Raw genomic sequence first — 18,104 nt, 5'->3', positions numbered from 1 at the left:
AGCAGATTATAATGTCTGAGAGAGAGCTGGGCAATGCAGCAATGGTCTGATGGGTTATAACAGTCAAACCTGGGAGGGAGGTGAACTCCTGGGTATAGGACAGCCCTCCCTTCATTTCTGCAGGCCTGAATGGGTCTCTGGAGACAGCAAAGCAAGGTGCATCCTTTCCTTCCCTTAGCTCTGCAGAGAGGCCTCTGGGTCCTTGCAGTCTGGAGAATACAGCTCTGCAAGATTAACATAGGGATAACCTCTCTGGACTATTTGCCTTTATAAATTAAATTTTTCATCCCAGAGAACACAGTGAGTGAAGGGAAGTTAAATTTGTATTTACAAGAGGAAAGCAATATGCATAAAAAATTGTCTGCTTGAGCTCACAGTCTCTTAAAGTCCCAGAGCCTTTTAAGCCAAATAGGCTCCTGTTGGCTCTGCAAGGTGTAGGGCACTCTTCAGGAGGATCCTAAAAACAAACACTTCATGGTAGACAGCAAGGGCTGAAATTCCTAGAAAGCCTTTCCAAGTCACGGTGTACTTCTGTTCAAACATGGCTCAAAGGCTGTTCTGAGTGAAGGACATAATTCACAAAGAATTCTGTCCAGGTGGTTTAGCAGGTCGTGTGTTTTTTAGTGAATGTGCTCTACTTTCTATGTATATTATGCTGTCCTGAGGAATGAATCAGTAGTATTTGAGGAAGTCTTTAAGCACCCCTTAAACCTAACCTGGAAGTTCACATCCAAGGGTCTCTCTCTCTTCCTGGGGGTTTTCCATCCTCTGGCAGGACCATGGATCTCCACGGTGAGAGAAGGAGGTGCTGTTTGCCTAGCTCAGGTAAATTCCCACACTCAGAGTGACTGACAACAATTGCAAAACTCTTTTTTTCTTCAATGGAAAACCTTTTATGTGACTCTATCCCTGAATAGTTTAGTTCCTGTCATTCCAGTGGTACTTCTGCAGCCTTTGGAGATGCCTTTCTTTCCATTCTCTCAATAAGAGGGATGACACACTCTCTCTGTAGCTTTGCTTTCACAGCTCTGCTTCTCTCTGGAGGAAAGCAAAACTGTTCTTAAGCAACAGCAAAAGGAAGGATGTGTGATAATGATCACAGTCTGACCTCCACAATATCGATCCTGGGAGTGAGACTGGACAGACGCCTTCTTTTGCATTGTTGTGGAAAAACTTTCTTGCTCATTTTATTTCTTAAGGATTCTGCTTTTTTGTGCTTTGAATGGTGGGAATGGTGAACAAAATTCCTGTGTGTGGAGAAAGAACTGACTAGGAGAAAATTCTCATTTTATTCCTGGAGGTAAGCTTGCTTTTTGCATTCGCTTGGAGTGACCCGAAATCGGAAATGCCTCATCTGTATTTTTATTATTCGTGCTTGCTGGGGATGCGTGCTGGGAACAGCAAATCCCTTTGGCTGGGTTACCTGAAGCCACTAGATGGTGCAAGCAGACCTGGTTCCTTCGGGGGACCCGGTGCCACCAGATGGCACGGCTGAGATGGAGACAGAGCCTCCGGTTTGTCCTTCAGCCTTCGTCTGCCTGGGTAACCAGAGTGCCTTAGAAAATGCCCTGCCACATCAGGGACAGTGGGATTGTTACTGGCCACTTTAAAACGAGGAGCATATGAATGAAGTTAGGAAAGAAAGAATAACACAATATTCTACACAGAAAAGTCAGTCTGTCATTGGTTTTAAAGCAAAAAGAGAACACAAATATCATTAGATGTGATGCCCTACATTTATAGGCTCAGGGAGAGCACAGATTTTAAGTTGCTCCTTGATCAGTTCTTATTTTAACATTCCTTTTAGAGAAACAAATATATAGGAAGTATTGAAAAATTTCAAATTTGTTAATCATGGCCATAGGAGTGGGCAAACTGAGGCACAGAAGAGCCACACAGCCACACAGCTGGGTCTGCTGACTGCACAGTGGTGCTGCTCCCCTGCCTCCCTCAATTCATCCTCTGTTCCTCAGGAGAGGAAAAAGAGTTTCCTCCACTGGCACCTGGAGATCACTGTCCCAGGCAGGGACAGAGGGGGTGACAAAGTGTCAGTCCCACGCCAGGCCCACCCAAACCCAGGTGGGAGGCAGGCAGTGAAAACTGAAGCCTTGGCAATCCTTGTTTGTGTGCAAGAAGGGCCAGGAAGGGTGAAGCCACTGCCCACATTGCTCTGCATGCCAGGGGAGGGAGCATTGGCTGATGGCAGGAGGAACTGATCTAGAACAGGGCATTTTATGCTCTGGTTTTTATTTTGCATTGATTTGGAAAAATGACCTGAAGCAAATTACAGCCTCCTTTGGTTTTATTTGCCCTCATCCACTGAAGTGTGGTAATGATACCTTTGAGGACTGTGGCAAAGCCTAATATGCTGTTTGCTCACCATAGGATAAAAGATTTAATTAATACCAGAGGAGGAGCTAGATTCTAATTCTTTGTTCCCCTAATTGATCTCCACAGGCCTTTCTAGCATTAGAAAAATGGGCATCTCAGACAGGAAGACTTATTTTGAAGTTTATTGTCTTATACTAACAAAAAATCACTGGAGACACACACAGAGTTTTAAAAAGTCAAATCAAATCACCATCCATCATACTCTAATTAAAATAATGATCAAAACAAACCCTAACACAGCCAGAACAATGCTGACTTCAGAGTGTGTTGGAAGACAGGGGAGCTCTTTAAAGTCATTTCACCAAGCACAACCCATGTGCAACTGGAGGTCTGAGATGGGTAATCCCTTCAGGAACGCAGTGGGAAGGTGTTTGTTACCATTTCAGGGTTAGGAACAGAGAAAGAAAATGGATCTGGTTGAAGAATACCCTGAATGCACAAGTTTTTTCTTCAGGCAGATCAGGTCCCCCTGCATTTCCCACCATGTCCATGGAAAAAAACAGCGAGGAGGATGCTCTCACAGCCCCTCTGTAAAGCTGTGTCACCACTGAGCAGTGCCAGGAGCTGGACTTGGTGATCCTTGTGAGTCCTTTCCAACCAAGGATATTCTGATCTATGAATACTAAACACCACAATGCATCTTAGATGTGAAAATTATGTCTCCAGTCAGATTTCACACTGAAAAAAATCCCTGAGACATCCCCCTGAAGGCACACAGTGCCTTTTCTCCTGCTTTGGAGCCCTGGTCTTTGTTGGAAACCTCCACACATTATTTTTGCGTCCTGAGTTGTCTCTGAAGCAAACTCTGCCATTTCCATCCCACTGCAAGCAGTGATTTTTCCTATTCTGTAGCCAGTCAATATTTGAATTGGCAGGAAGATGGGGTGTTTCAAAGGACAGATAATCTTTTATTTGTTCTCTTCCATCCCTGCTTATACTCGTCCCAGACTTCTGCTTAAATGTCTCCAGTTTCTCTCATTATTGTTATTTTCAGTGGAATTTAAGTTCCAGCAGTAGAGGCCACGGGGTTTGACTCACTCATCCTGCAGTGGTGGCACTGCTGATGATAACTGCAGGAGGCAGATGTGATGTGAGCACACCAAATGCCAGCTCCTGCACCCCAGCCCAGAACAGCACCGACCTCCAGAGGCTGCTCGGGATGCTGAACTCCCCCTGCCCCGAGTGCAGGAGGGAAGGTGAAGCACAGGGAAGGGGAATGGCTGCCAGCAATGGCAGCAGCACATCGGGGCTGGCTGCTGAGGCTGCCAAGGAAAGGAGATGTTAACCAGTGGTGACATGTCCTGAGTGTCACTCCTGGCCATGGAGGGGACCCTGTCACCTTGGGTACCTTTCTGGGAGGAGGAGGGAAAATGGCAGCAGGTGGTGGCACCGTGCTGGCCCTTTTGCTGTCCCCTTTTCTGTCCCTTTCGCTGTCCCTTTCGCTGTCCCCTTTGCAGTCCCCTTCGCTGTCCCTTGCCTTCTCCGTGTTTGCTTTGGGAGGAGCAGCAGCCACCGTGCCCTGCCCCTGCCCGCCCTGTGCCCGCTGTCCTCCTCCTCCGGCGCAATTCCCGCACCAGTTCAGACAGAAATCCGGGCAGAAATCGGGATTGCATGGGGCAGCAACCTGGGGATTTACAGCGAGGGCTTCCGAGAGGGACCAGGGCAGCATCACCTTGGGCTGCTCTGCGGATCCAGGGCTGCACAGGGGGGCGAGAACTGACCCAAATCCTCCTTCCCGGCACGGATTCATCACTCTGGGCTTCGGCAGTGTCCTCCTCATTGCCATTTGTGCCAGCCGTGGCTGTGACTCCGTGGCTCGGGGCTGCCTCAGCCCTGCCTTCCCAGGCCGTGGGTATTGTCAGAGGGGAGCAGGACAGAGCAGGAGGGCTGTACACACACAGAAAATGAGCCCGAGCATTCCTTTTGCTATCTGCCCAATGAATGTTGCTTCTCTTGTTAGAAAAGACTGGCTGAAAATCTGTAACAAAACGCTCAAGGGTTATATCAGAGCAAGCAAATAATTTTGGTGAGTATTAAGTAATGTTTTTCAATTAATTTTTTGGGGATAAACAAAATTTAAAAAGAGCAAGATCTGATTCATGGAGTTACCTTTTGAACACCTATCACAAAAGCAGTGTGCTTTAAATAATATATCCACAGGCAATTCCTGGCAATTCCATATATCCACAGGCAATGCTTGGCAAGGCTTACGGGGCCCAGAAAGGAAATGTTAATATTTAAAAGGTGTCTTTGTTGCTGTTTAATGATCTTCCCTATACATCTCAGACCCTGTTCGCTTCTGACTCTACAAGTTGTGTATATAAACTGACAAACAGAAACAGAAGCATGTTATCTGTGCAATCAAATAGGAATAAACCACACACAAAAGGGTTTCTAATATTATCAGCCTTCTACACTGAATGGATTATTGTCTCACAAAGAACTTCAGCTGGGCTACAATATTTGACAAACACCAAGAAGGAGTGTTCTGCTTGTGCAATATCCACAAGGAGAAGTTCCAGCCACAGGATATTGTTCTGCTTTTGTAAACATGTCAAGCACAGCACTGCTGAGTGGTTGATGGAAATGCTGTTTGGACTTGGGTGGTCATGCCCTGGCTGCTGTGTGACAATCTCTCAGTGCTGTCTGATACAGGGGTGCTGCAGATTGATGAACCCCAGTGATATGTTGGTTCTGATGCAGAGGGAGCCTGTAGTCCCAGCCCAGGACTGGAAGTCCTTTCTGCTTTGCACTGCAGAACTAAATAATGTAAAGGCAGTGCCTGCCCTGGGTAACATCTAATACTCCAAACAGCAGAGGGAGAGCTGCCTGCAGGAGCACAAGGGGGAGGTGGCACTGCCTAAGGCCAAGCATGCAGCAATTTCTGTGTGTCACCTGTGCCAAGGCTTTTGTACCCATGGGCTGAGGGAGGACCACAGAGTTCCTTTAATTCTTCTTTGGAGAATGTTTTTGGTGTCAAGAACAGCAGAAGAGGAAGGACAATATATTTATTAAAAACCTACCAGAGGCTGAGCATCAGCAGGGGAGTGTCCTGAGTACCCTGAAGTTACACAGAGTGCCCAAGGGCACACCTTCAGCCAGGCTCTGTGTTATTTAGAGCAGCCTGGTTACTCTGCTATTCGTGCACACAGCCACTGCACTTTCCAGCAGGTGCAGTAAATGCAATTAGTTGCTATGGATATTGATCCTGCCTTTAGAGTCTAACTTTGAAGTTGGTTTGGGTTATCTGAAAAACAAAGATGTAGCACGATGCTTTGCCTTCACTAGGATTGCAAATTATTTCTTTTATCCTTGAATTTTCCTTTTATTGTTTTGCTTTCTCTCTTTTATTTATTCTTGTGAAGGGACAGTCTGTGCAAATATTGGGATTTGGAAATAGAAGCAATGGAAAATTGAATGGAAATGGAAAATAGAAGCTCCTTTCATGTAGATGCAGGTTCTAGCAGAGCTAAATCAGAGGTAATTTTTTTTGCAAAGAAGTGGAAGTATCTGATTATTTCTTACAAAGAGAAATCATATGGAAAGAAAAACATAGTATTTAATTGTAAGTAAAATTCTAGAGATGTTCAAGACACAATTAGATTCAAACTGAGACTGGGAACAGCCCAGAATGCAGATGTCCAGCTCATCAAAAACCTAATGGCTATTTAGAAATATCTAGATTTTAATTTTGAATTTCCAGAACTCCTGAAGATTACAGGAGTTTGATTCTCAGATCCTTGGTTTGGGTTGCCTGTATCTCAAAGTATGAGGGATCTGCTAATATATACTTACATGACAATCTAGGAAAAAAAACAGGGAAAAGGTTTTACATTTTAAAAATCATTATTTAATTTAGGGAATTAGGAATATTTACTGCAGAAAATGAATCATTTACATAGTTGAAAAACTATGCTCTGTTAATATTTTGGTGCCTCATATTTCTTATCAGAAGCTTTTCCTTATGCTGATTGTTCACATGGTACAATTTCAAAAACATTCTTCACTTCCCCTGAAAAAGGATTTCATCACTTCATCACTTCTTCACTGCAGGCGATCTATATAGTTAATTATAATTGTAATTATGGTTATGGATATAATTTGCAGTTTTCAGTGGATATATCTTACCTGGGTTCATCATGGAAAAGGCACAGAAAGAGAAGGAAAAAAAATGAATGAAGATATGCTCTCCTGCTAAAATCCAGAGCCCTTTTCCCATGTCAGGGCTTTAAATAATGAACTAAACCAGAGAAGAAATTCATCTTTAGTACAAGTCAGTGTGATGATCAGTTTCCCTTTCAGTCCAGAGTATGTGGTCAAAATGGGATTTCTGCTTTAAATCTGAGTCTAATTCTTATGTGGAGCATCTGTGGTGCCTGCATTTTGTCTCACTAACTGCAGTAATTTCTGAAAATGCAAACCTGCTTTCTTTATGCAAGAATTTCCTTTAATAAAACCCAAAAATTTGTAGCCTGTAAACCTGGGGCTGTTTACTATTCATAAAGCTATTCTTGTCCATAATTTCTCACATATGATGTGAGCCCCTAGAAGCTAAAAATCAAGAATCTGTGTGCAAATATTCACCAGCACAGAGTCATAAAACACCGTGAAGGGCCTGGATGTTGAAGGGAAGAGGCTATGAACACAATTCTCCCTTAATTTAGCTGAATTGAGCCAACAGACCTTTGGAAAATGAAAATGAAGAAATCAGATCATGAATAACTAGAAAGGCTCGTCACAGCTTAGCTGTGCACCCCTCAAATATAATTACCTTTAATAGGATTTCATCAAACGTCCCTGGAAGAGCTGGAAACTCGTAACGATGAAACAAACACTTTCCACCCTATTGTGAGTAGGTGTCATCAGGCTTTATAAATATTGACAATGACTGGCTCTTCCTGCAGGCAGAATCTGGGGGCTGGGAAATTTTTCTAATATATTTATTTATATATTTAATCTAATCCAGAGCCCAGGCGGGGGCAGGTCAAGCCCCTGGGCCCTCTGGCCCTGCTCAGCCCTGGTTTCTGTGTCCAGCACCTGCAGGGTGGTCACCTCCACTCAAATCCTACATGTAGGATTGCTAAAGGTTTGTCAGGTCTGGATATCTAACTGTGGAACTCCCCTGAAGTGTTTAAACTTCACAAGGATTAACTAACCTGCCCCAGATCACAACACCAGTTTGCGGTGAGCTGCAAAAGCAGAGGAACTAGGAGGATTTATGGCTGTCCCCAAGTATTTCGTGTGTGATTGGCTTTGTTTACACAGGAAAATGGAAGGAAAAATGGTATGAAGCTATATGGGTTAAAAAACGCTATATGAAATCATAATTGTGTGACAAAGGAGATATCCCATGTCACAGAATCCTGATTTTACTCAAGTTCTCTTCCCTTTTCAGCAAGGCAAAAATGTTACATAGTAAAAATTTAACACCTTTGATGTCTTGCATAGAGGAATCCCCTCACTCCCTTTGCAGAAATACCCTCCTCAAGGGCTGGTCCCTGGATAAAAATGGAAAGGTTTGAAAGGCTACTGAAGTTCTTTAAATGCAGTGTTCAGCAAATCACATTTTTCGATTTCATGGCTTCTGTGATCTTATCCATTGCATTGCACTCTGCAATATTAAAGAAAAAAAAAATCTCTTGTTGCCAAACTAAGCCTTTTTAATGCTTTCAGGGAAAGCTCTGGCTTCAGCTTAGTTTTTATAGTTCATGGCTTAGTTTGAACCAATGCATCTTTTGATTCAGCACCAGCTGGAGGAGCCATGGAAATCCTCTAGCCCATGCACCACTGAGGGCTCATCTCATTCTCCTGTGGCTCTGGGAAGCTGTCACTGTCACCAGGCCCAACTCACCAGGGAGGTTTTGAGCCTTAAAAGTGGAATCTCACATGAAAATATGCAGCAAGTTCACCAGTGGCCAGAACTTTCTTCACTGCTTGGAGCCTTCTGGCTCATATTTGCTTCCTCTTTTCCTGAATGCATTTAACACAGCTTCATGCTCTTACTTGTTGTGTTCCCTTGGAAAATGTCCACAAAGACACCAGGAAAAGCTCAGTCAAATGTGCTGCAAGGTAAATGTCCAGTTGCAATGCATACATCATATAGTTTTGGATTTTCTTAAGTAGGATTGAAAACAAAACTACAGAGCTTGATTTATTAATATGTTGTATTCACACCTACATATAAATAGGTGTTTATACATCAATGTTTCTTTATAATGATGTTTATACATCAATGTGACATTACATGTCTGTGCTCATGGACCCCTGCACACACTACACAAAATTATCTGTCACATTAAGACTACACAAGACTCACAAAAGCTTGAAACACTCACAGGACAGAACAGGAGGGAGCAGAGCCAGTTTTGATGGCTTCTGACAATAAATAATAACCTTTATTTTTCACTTACATAGCACAGGCCATACATCACACCTGTGGACAAGCCCTGCTATAGCTAATGGAAAAATCTCCATTAACAACATCAATTTATTCCCCTTTTACTTCAAGGCTCTACAAAGTAAAATAAAATACAAAATAAAGCAGGCTTTATGTTAAAAGAAATGTAATTTTGAATTCAAATGCATTGATCAGGAAAGAATAATTTGCTCCATGTTTTGGGGTCATTAGTGTGGGAGATGGTGCAGAGTAGTCCAGCAGAATCTATGTTTAGCAGTGATATTTCTCATAGAGCATGAAGCTAATTAGTCCCTCTGAAAATTCCTCCACAATCCCTCATGGATTTCTTTCTGAAAAACCTCAGAAAGCCAATATAGAAGTTCCTCTTAATGCTATGCATCTCTAGTTAACTCTTTATTTTTCAGTGTAGGACCGGGATGAGTGTGGCAGACTTGAATGTTGTTCACAGTTGTTACACTTATAAATACACACACTTTTCTAGGCTTTAGTATTGCAGCCATTAATAAGGAAAAAAAAGGGAGGGGAAGGTTGTCCTGCTTTGATTTTCTGTTGCTGTTTGCCATCTCATGTTGACAATTTTCTGTTGCTAAATCCAATGCTGAAGGAAAGAGGGTGTGTGAGAACCCCAGGACTGGCACCTTCAGGCTTCAGGCACCACAAGCACACGAACACTGGTGATAAATACACCACGGATTTCAGTGGGTCCTCAGGGAAACCAACAGCTCTACTCACAAAAAAAGCCATGGTTGTACACCAGGATCCTGTTTTCTGCTGTTTCCTTCACTTATGGTTCTTCCCTTCCCCTGTTTGCCTTCTATCCTGCCCTGCTTCCAAAGTCCATGGCTTATTTCTGCCACTTCTAAGGACTTTGGAGAACAAACATTATAAAGACATTTCTGCCCAGATTTACACCCCTCTTGTAAACTCGGTCCCTCACAGTGATTTCCTTAGCACTGACATGTTTTCCCTTCAGTTGAGCAGCTGCAAAAAATTACAGGCTCTGAAATCTCTGTGTATTGTTCCCTCTGTGAGTGGTGGGGATCTCTTGGAGCCAAGTTCCCTTCCATATGTGTGAACTGCTCTCCCCAGGAATACTCTTGCTAACTCTGCTCTAACCAGCCACTGCCAGATTATTTCTAGGCATTAAAAAGATTTTCTTCAACCAAACACATTTAGGATTTTCTAATAGCAATTTAAACCTAATCTGAGAATGTCTGGAAGTGGAAAATGACTTCTACATGCTGAGGATAGTGTTCCATTACCAGTAATTTATTGTCTTTAAGAGCATCACTGGAACATTTATTGACACAACAAAACACAGACATTTCTGGTTTATTGTAAAATCTCATTGTGCTCAGCCATTTGTGACTAAGCACAGCAGTGCAATTTATACTCCCAGGCAGGGCTTCCTATTTTTCCAAGTGTGTTTAGACTCATATGAAGATTGCATGGACCAAGGGACAACAAAAAATCTCCTGTTGAAAACCAGTATAAAACCACAAGCACTATTGGTGGAAGAAAAATCAATTAAGACCTTCAGAAAGGAATTTGGCTGAAGAAATCTACTGCAGCATTTCCAGCTGTGTGTGCTGGTACCTGAGAGATCATGACTGGTTGGTTGAAGCAGAGGGTCTCAGTAATTTTAGATTGTAAACCATGTTTTTCTGTGTTAAAAATTCAAAAAGCTTATGTAAGATATATACTTTGTATTTGTCTCTTCATTGACTCTAGAAGAGATATTTCAGAGAAATATAATTTCCAGTTAAAAGTTACACAAAAGACAACTGTTCAAAAAGGTTTTTTTCTGTAAATACTTAAAAAATAAAATAATAAAATAATTATAGCTAAGACATTTTTGATCCAGTCCTGCAAAGTCACACCTTGAAGTCAGGGATTATACATGTGGGTAACTGTTAGGCCTGTCAGAGCACTGGAGTAGAAATCTTTGAATTTCATCCATTAGCAGTGGGTGAGGGAACAAGTCCATGGATGGTTCTGGGTGCCCAAGGAGATCCTGAGCTAGTCACACGTGGCTGAGAGGAACAGCCCCTGCACCCCACATTTCACTGATGCTCTACTGCATTATTCAGAGCAACCTCAGAACTGAATTTTGCAAGGATTCAGAGCTGTTCAATGTCCATTTTTAACCTTCAGATATTTTAGAGGCTCTTGTGCATTTTTATTTTGAATAGATTTATTTCTTGGTACATTTCACCAATCAACTTGACTTCTCTCACCCAGCAAAAGAAAAACCCATCCACTTCTTAGCTTTGTCTGGGATTGCTCCCACTTGCAGGTGTAGAAAGCTCTTCTCCTGCCTTCCCATCTTTCCTGTAAGACCAGGATATTTCATGGAAGGCCTTGTCCTGTAAAACTAATGTGATTTTCTCCAGAGCAGGCAGTTAACATTTCTCATTGACTGCACTTATATCTAACATATTGCATAAAGCTCTGAAGAGATTTCATTTATGCTAGCAATATAAATAAGGCCATACAAAAGCTTTTTGTTCCCCAGCTGATCTAGTATCTTTGTTCCTGCCTTACAGCTGTTTGTTTTCTTGCAAGCTCTGAATGTTTCTTTGTGCTCTTATCCATAATTATTTCATTAGGACCCATGAGGCTGCTGCATCAGCACAGCACACTCAGCCCAGGTGTTGCTAAAATTAAAATCTATGGGAAGCAATCACAGCCTTCAGCAGCCTGCAGGTCACCCCTGCCTGGGGTGGTTGGTTTGTTTTCCATTATGAATTTTCCACAGGGTTTATTCCAGGATAATACATTTAGATGTAGGTCTGGCAGGCAATTCGAGGATTTTAGAGTGGATTCACTTTTCATGATGGATGAGATTTGCACTTAAATGTTAATTAAGTAAGGCAACTTTTTTGAAGGCCCTTTCACTGGTGGTTGTGTATTTGAGGGACTCTATTGTGACATCATAAGTCTTTGAAATGGCAGATGAACTTTATTTAATTTTATTGACACTTAACCTGCCCTTTAAAAAGACAAAGTTACAGCTTGGTTTAACATTCTTAAAACCAACTAAAACTGTGTTAAAGACCAAGGAATGACTCCACAAGAGTTCCCAGGGTGAGCGGGTTGTGCACCATTACCCAAATAACTGATTCCACACACCTCCCTTTGTGTACATGTGCCTGTAAACACAAACTCACACTGCATGCTTATTGCTAAATATTTTTCTTAATAAAAGGAGTTCACAGTTTGTGCCTGGAGGGGATTGTTCTTGCAGAGCCACCTCGAAGAGACCAGTCTCAAAAGACCTGTAAGCAGTCAATATAAACACAATTCACACGCAATGACTGAATTCCTCTGAGCTCCTGGGACAAGAAAGATTTTTTTTTTTCAGAGGCTTTTTAGTTTCAGACAGATTTCTGAAGAAAATAATTAGGTTTGTAAAACTGAGACTAGCATTTCTTCCCATTGATCACAGAGCTAAGAGTGACCTCAGGGCTGTGTTCATGCCCAAAGGAAAACCAGCTTGGAAAGAAAAGACACAACAAGGTGTTATTTAGCCTAGTTATTTCCCAGCTTTTAATGTGCTTGGCAGAGCCTCTTTTCTTGTCAGATGAAACACATCAAAGCCAGATCTCTCCATCACTAACCTGTGGTCAGTAACACCAAGGTACTCAGGCTAAGCCTGCCATAGAAAGGCTAAAAACAGCTTCCCTGGCCATCCTGCAGTGTGATGGTTCTCCTGGACAGCTCGTGAGGACAGACACATCAAATCCTCTTGCCCATAAAGCTCTTGGCAACGTTTTCTCTCAGGAATGAAAAATATTCAGGGTGCTAAAAGCCAGCAGGGAAATGATGGTGGAATGGAAGGGCACTGCCTCTCCTTCCTCTCCTGTCTCCTGGTCCTTGAGGTTAAATTTTCAAGCAAGTCCAAAAGGTGAGGATATACCTGGCATACCAGGAAACCATTGCCACTGATGAAGCATTCGTGGTGTTTATTCTGTCATTACTTTAGCTACCATGTAGAGATGTAGACAAATATTTTCCCATCTATACCTAAAGGCTCTTTTCATGTTGTAACTCATTTAAGCATCCCAGGTGATGTGTTTTCTACAAAGAGTTTAGACAAGGAGCAGGGTTAAGTGGTGTTTTTCTACTCAAGCAGTTCCCCAACTCCAGAACAGTCAAATGCTTTTTTTCTAATATGGATAACAAAATAGTTAAAAAAATTAATTTTAGGAATGTTTTACTGTAGAATACAAATTCCTAAATTTGAGATGAATTGAAAATTTCAGGCCTTCATTGAAACCCTCACAATATTGTATTTTTGATTTGTTTTCAGTGTGAATTGTACAAAGCAAACCTGAAGGAACACCATCTCAGACCGCTACTACTATTTTGGGTCAAGACTATGTGTGAATAATATTTTAGAATAAGCGCCCTAACTTCCAAAACTTTATTTTTTAACAGGTTAAATTATTTAGTGCATATAGGTAGCCTATACCATTATGTATAGGAGTCCAGGATTTTGTCCATGACACCTAGGTACATGTCTGGTCTTCCAAAAGCATCCCAACAAAACATCACCTATTTATGTTCATATTTTCATCTACTCTTCCCCCACATCTGGAGCTTTCCTACCTTTGCAAGAACCTCCTGCATGGTTTCTTGGTGGATGGGAAAGTGCCCTGTATTCTGACATTAATTTTAATGTTGTTGTTTCTTTTCAAAGGGGAACAAGTGATATTTTACTCCTTTTTAGCAGAGACACAGGAGCTGTTCAATCACTATTCTTCTCCCACCCCCCCTTTCTCCTCCCTGAGTCTTTCCAGCTTTTAAAATTACCCCTCGGAGCATGTCAGACCTGCTTATCACACACAGAGCTGTTCAGCCAAATAAATGTTCAGCATTATTGGTGAATTGGCCAGTGATTCTCCTAAAAGCAAAATTTCTGCTTTTTTTCCCCTCTCTCCTCTGAACATCACGTGCCATAGTGAGTAGTGTATGTGTGTAATTAGAAATACACATTCACACCTACTCTTTCTGTAGGTTGTAATTTCTGCAGATTAAAATACAATGCACACCCTCTGTGCCTGGAGAGGAGGAGATGCATTATTCAGTGGAACTAACTACCACACAGTCTCACTGCAGAGTAATTAGCAGCATGACTGTCGGGCACAGAGGGGGAAAAAAAGTCTGGAAAGAGCTGCAAAGGATGAAAAAGCTGACTAAGTGTGTTACTTGCAATTAGTAAAACATAAGCTGCCAGGTTTGAATTCCAACTTAAATTGTAAGAATTATTTATAGCAGGAATTTACCCCAGCAGCAATAACTGCAAATGATTAATTCATACAGAAAGCTAAGTTAATTATGAGGTATTGCAAATTAAAACTCCAAGCACTAAAAAGAAATGTAAATCATAGAAAGAGACAGCTTTAAAAGGGATTACTTTTCCCAAAGAAAACAGCAAGGTAGTGCATTTCTCAGACTGGATTGTGAGAACCAGGAGTGTTTTTTTTCTAAATTTGAACATTTAAGGAATCTGTAGACAAATGAGCAAAATTCCACTTCTCCCTGGTGCTTGCAAAGGAATCACAGAATGCTTTTGGTTGGAGAGGGTCTTAAAGATCATCTAATTCCAAACTCCCTGCCATGGGCAGGGACACCTTCCACTTGACCAGACTGCTCCAAGCCCCATCCAACCTGGACTTGAACACTCCCAGGGATGGGAAGTATTTATAGGTCCTGAAAATTTTTATCTGTAAATAAATACATGCTTTTGGAACTAATTTTGGAGTTTATTTATTTTAAAATTTTCTTATTAGAAGTTTATTTCATATTAATTTATTATTAAAATTTAAAATGCTATCACATTATTAAATATGGGTCCCATAAGCATGTGCATAGTTAAAGAAGCCAAAGCAAATAAAAAGTAGAGACTTAGCAAAAGAGATGGAGCTGACCAGCATTTTTCAAAGCATGAAAGCATTTTGAGCATTTTTGTTTCACTGTTCTGTTGAAAGCTAAAATAAAAACTGGAAGGAAAAACTCCCTGGCTTTTCTTCACTCGTTTTTGATCCATCTTAATTAAAAATTACAGAACAGTAAAAACTCAAAATCATCAACAGCTGATCTGGCTGCTGTCCTCTTCCCTTTCTGCTGGTTCTTCAGCAGCACAGAGATGACTGATTAAAGACAAATGGATATTAGTGAAGGAATCCTTGTTTGCCTGGATGCAGCTCACACCTGCAGAGCAGCAAACCTGGCAGGCTCTGCCCTGCTCCCTGCCTGGGGGAGGGATTTTTATTTACACAATTTACACAATTCACACAATTCCACCAGCTGGATGGGTAAAGCAAAAGCATCCATCTAACAGGCATCTTCACATGCAAATGAATGTTTCTGAGTGCTCTTCTCTCTACCCTGCCCATAGCACAGGCATGATTCTGCATTTACATTTCACCACAATTTATCAAACAATCAATTAGCTGAAGGCAGGAGGAGCCAGGACAGGGGGAAAGGGGAGGGATGTAAAACTCCAGCAGAGTGAGCAGATATTGTCAGTGTGTTGTAGCACCACAGCAAGAGAGGGATGAGGAGGAGAAATAGGACACAGGAAAGGACTGAGAGAGGAGGCAGGAGGAAGGGAAGGTCTTCCCTGTCATTGATGCCTAGAGACAGAAACAAATTGCTTCTACAGTCATGTCCCTCTTCAGGAATGGTTACAGGAACATCTTATTTCTCTCCACACCTGCTTTTTGACAGGTGACAAAACAACAGCATGGCTGTTGATTCACTCCCCTGTGAGCTGTTGGGAACAAAAAATACCCAGGCCCATATTTTCCTGGTAAAACATTGTTATTGATGTTCCACTGATGTGCATTTCATATTAATGCTGCTTCTGCTGCTGACCAGAGCTGGTGCTCCCCTCCTCCTACTGCAATCCATGCAAGTTGTCAACTAAATAATGTCAGTTTTTGATTAAGTGCCTTCAGTATTCTCAAAAGATGAAATATTTCTCCTCAGTTCAGTCTAGTTGATTCTATTTTCTATTTCCTCTGAATACAGAAGTCCAGTTTTGGAAATTCAGCTTCAAAAGTGAGTGTGTCCAACTCCTGAAGCTGCTGGTTAAAAAAGTTTTAAAACCCCAAACTAATTAAAAGCCATTATTCAAGAACCAATAACCTATTAATAGCCTTGTGTGACACATGTCATGTGCTGGCATAATAGGTTCTATATAGAAATAATACATGGTGGACGTGTCAAATAAAATCAAAGCTACCTGCATGCAAACAAAAGAGAGCTGAGCTGTCAGCAGATCCTCTCCTGCTTTTCATTCTTTTTAGAAAAATCAGTGTATAGCAAATAACCCACTCTTCTGAAAATTTACTCCCATTCCCAAGACCTGTTAAGCTTCACCCAGGGATGAGTTAAGACCTAAGAGAGCAATTTAGACCATAAATGTTTATCTCTTACTATAACAGACATTGGCAAAATTCCAGAGTAAAATGTCTTTTGCTCTCAGTCTGGGTGTTTACAGCATGAAATGGCTGCTCCCACAGAAGAAAGTTTGAGCGCTTTCCTACAAAACCTGCCTCAGCAGTGAAATCACACCACACCAAAGATGGAACCACTAAACGGATTAAAACGCACAGCAGACAATGGAGACACAGAAATAAATGCCCTGCGTAGTGCTGATGCCATTCTCTCCAGCATGGCTCTTGGATCTGGGGGTACTGAGCCCCTGAAGAGGCTTCCCTCCCATTCCATGGGTTTTTCCAAAAGTGAGGTTCTGCGAAGCAAATAACTGTTCACAAAGTTCAGCTTTTGGTGACTAAAAGAAATTGTGTTATGTGATATGAAAGAAAAGAGTTTTACAAAAGTGGAAACCTTTGTTAGAATGTGTTTCTTGGTCAGTTCAATGTGGTTAACCTCTTTTTTTATATATAAATTGAGAAGAAATTGATATGGCTGAGTCAAACACTTGGAATGACGTGAAGAGATGACAAAAAAAATTGAGGGGAGACCTCATTGTGGTCTTTAACAACCTCATGAGGGGAAAATAATGATCTCTTCCTTCTGATCATCAGTCACAGGACTGAAGGAAAGTTTTGAAGGTGAGTTAGGGGAGGTTTAAGTTGGGCATCAGGAGGAGGTTTTTCTCCAGTGGTTGGGCACTCAGGCTCCCCAGAACAGTGGGCACAGCACCGACCCTGCCTGGGCTCAAGAAACATTTGGACAACGCTCTCGGGCACACGGTGGGGTTCTTGGGGTTTCCTGCACAGGGCTGGGAGTTGGACTCCATCATCCTGGTGGGTCCCTTCCGATATTCTATGATTCTATGAGAGCCCTAATTTTTAGCAGATTTTCCGTGTGGCTCTCCAAAGGCTGCACTGATGTGCTTCAGTGTCTGAAGTTTTCACACTTTTTTGTCACACTTTTCCCCACCCTGCCCCTGTTTCGGCACATCCCCTTGGGCACACAGAGGTTTTCTGGGCACACAGAGGTTCTGACACATGCCCCTGGGCACACAGAGGTTTCCTGGGCACAGAGAGGTTTCCTGGGCACACAGAGGTTCTGGCACATCTTGCTGGGCACACAGAGGTTCTGGCACACGCCCCTCGGCACACAGAGGTTTCCTGGGCACACAGAGGTTTTCTGGGCACACAGAGGTTTCCTGGGCACTCAGAGGTTTCCTGGGCACACAGAGGTTTCCTGGGCACACAGAGGTTCTGGCACACGCCCCTGGGCACACAGAGGTTTCCTGGGCACACAGAGGTTTCCTGGGCACTCAGAGGTTTCCTGGGCACACAGAGGTTTCCTGGGCACTCAGAGGTTTCCTGGGCACACAGAGGTTTCCTGGGCACACAGAGGTTTCCTGGGCACACAGAGGTTTCCTGGGCACACAGAGGTTTCCTGGGCACACAGAGGTTCTGGCACACGCCCCTGGGCACACAGAGGTTTCCTGGGCACACAGAGGTTTCCTGGGCACTCAGAGGTTTCCTGGGCACACAGAGGTTTCCTGGGCACTCAGAGGTTTCCTGGGCACACAGAGGTTTCCTGGGCACACAGAGGTTTCCTGGGCACACAGAGGTTTCCTGGGCACACAGAGGTTTCCTGGGCACACAGAGGTTTCCTGGACACACAGAGGTTCTGACACATGCCCCTGGGCACACAGAGGTTTCCTGGGCACACAGAGGTTTCCTGGGCACTCAGAGGTTTCCTGGGCACACAGAGGTTTCCTGGGCACACAGAGGTTCTGGAGCGGCCCCGCAGCCCGAGCAGCCCCGGCTGTCCCGGAGCATCCCTGCTTGGGGTGGGGGCA

Source organism: Prinia subflava, chromosome 9 (genome assembly GCF_021018805.1).
Source record: "Prinia subflava isolate CZ2003 ecotype Zambia chromosome 9, Cam_Psub_1.2, whole genome shotgun sequence".
Taxonomy (NCBI): Eukaryota; Metazoa; Chordata; class Aves; order Passeriformes; family Cisticolidae; genus Prinia; species Prinia subflava.
Note: the sequence above shows the minus strand (reverse complement) of the source record.